Raw genomic sequence first — 2,256 nt, 5'->3', positions numbered from 1 at the left:
AGGAACAGAGGAAGAAGAAGGACACCATGATGGGTTAGTGCATAGAATGAACCACGTGGGCAGGGAGGGAGGACTCCCATAACAGTGTGAAAAAGCCAGGTAAAGGACACAAGCAAGTGTCTTGGGGTTATGGATGGAGGTAGCCCAGATAGGAATGGTTGAGGCAGATGGCACTGGATGGGGTGGGGGCTGGGAGGGGGAGGGTGACGTTACTGAGACAGCACAGGTAGAATATCTTCCCAGCCCAATACCTTTACAATTGCAACATTTGTCCACCTCACTGTCCTGTAATTCCACATAGTGTGGTTACTGCAGAAACTGACCACCCTAGGGCTGGGAAATGGCTTCGTTGGTAAGGGGCATGCCGTGCAAGCTGAGGACCTGAGCTGGGGTGCCCAGCACCCACATGAAAAAGCAGGCATCGTGTCCTCTTCCAGTCCCAGCACCGGAGCGCCTGAGACATGCCATACCCCGGGACTATCTCAGCCTAAAAGCTGTGGGTCTCTAAGAAGACCCAGGTGCTGACCTCTGGCCTCCACATGCGCACACACGTATGTTTGTAATCTGCACACACACCTGCACATACACACACCTGCACACAGACACACAGAGAGAGAGAAAGAGGGAGAGAGGAATCGGTAAGCTTGTCTACCCCATCTTTCAATCCTTTCTGTAAGCTGAGCCTCCAGTGTTATTTGTTTTATTAAAAATAAATGATAAAAGTATTTTAGCATTTACTTTGCCAATAGTGCATCCCAGATGGTGAATAAGCTTCTAACTGACAACACGAAGTTAATAACAGTTATTCATGTTAATGACATTTTACATAAACAAAATCAACTTAAATATTAAAAAAAGTTTGAGGGAGAGTAAGCGTCTGCCATCATGATGCGATCCTCTGTGTCACTTGCCAGGACACCCAGCACACAGCCTCTGACATTGTGAGGTGATCTTTGAGGAAGTCATCAGAAATCAATTGGGATCCAGAGGCCACTGAGTCGCCATGTCTGACAAACGTGAAAAGGGACATTGGAAGGCAGTTTTGTTTCTGCTCATCATTGTGTTGTGTGAGCACACGCACACACACATAACTACACACAAAAAAACAGACATTAAATAGTCACAAAGACTAATGCAGTAAAATACCTTTTATCACAGAAAATAAAATAAGTTAAGTTTCGTCCTGGGTAAAAAGAGGGAAGTCAGTATAATTTACAGCCCTCCAAATGTTCACAACAGACACTCATCGTCTGTGGTCTCCTGGGGGAGCGAGCCGTACATGGGTCACAGAAGGATGACAAGGGGGAGCATGGGCCAGCACGGCTCTCCGGGGCGAGATCAGCAGGGTCTAGTCAGACAAGGAGGTCACAGCCTGGCAGCATCGACTGGGACAGGGATGGGGGCCTTTGGCAGCTCTCATCAGCTCATCAAGCAAAGCTCTTTTCAGGAGCTGGAACAAGCAGGGCCCGGCCAGGCTCTCCTCACAGGTGGGAACTGAGGGGAGGAAGGGCTGTCTGTGCAGGAGAGTGAGGAGTCTGTGTCCAGGAAACCCGAACAGAGGCGGCCTAAGCAGTCATTTGGTGAAAACCGAGTTTTACAGACAGCTACTGTCTGTCCCTCTCCTGCACACTCCCATGCCTACACACTAGACCTCAGAAAATGTCAGCGTCTGCTGTGTGGCCGCTGTCCACACTCACCAGCAGCGGGGTTCGGGGAGGAGCTGGTACATGTGCTACACACGCAGAGCCTGGTGCAGACGCTCAGGTCACAGGTGTCAGCGTGCCCAGTGAGCTCAGAGCATCTTCTAATGCTGGGGTGGAGAAGGCCCGGTCCAGACCTGACGTCACAGGAAGCTGGGACCCGCAGTAACACAGGAATAGTGTGACAAGATTGCCATAGGCGTGTCTGTAAGGACTGTTAAGAGCACGAGTGAGTGCCAGCCCCCCCCCCCCCCCCCCCCTGGGGACTGCCCCTGTGCATTCTCTTTCTTTTCAGTTTTTCATAACCGGGTTTCTCAAGACAAGGTTTCTCTGTGTGATCTTGACTGTCTTGGACGTGCTTTGTAGACAAGGCTGGCCTCGAACTCACAGAGTCTCCTGCCTCTGCCTCCCTGAGTGCTGAGATTAAGGCTTGTACCACCGTGACTGATTCACCCTGTGCATTCTCAGCAGATTCTCCAACCCTGACCTGTATCCTCAGCCTGGTTATGTATTTATTTATTTATTTATTTATTTATTTATTTATTTATTTATTTAT

Source organism: Psammomys obesus, unplaced genomic scaffold (genome assembly GCF_907164565.1).
Source record: "Psammomys obesus unplaced genomic scaffold, mPsaObe1.curated_primary_1811, whole genome shotgun sequence".
In the NCBI taxonomy this organism is placed as follows: Eukaryota; Metazoa; Chordata; class Mammalia; order Rodentia; family Muridae; genus Psammomys; species Psammomys obesus.
This window is presented reverse-complemented; position numbering follows the sequence as displayed.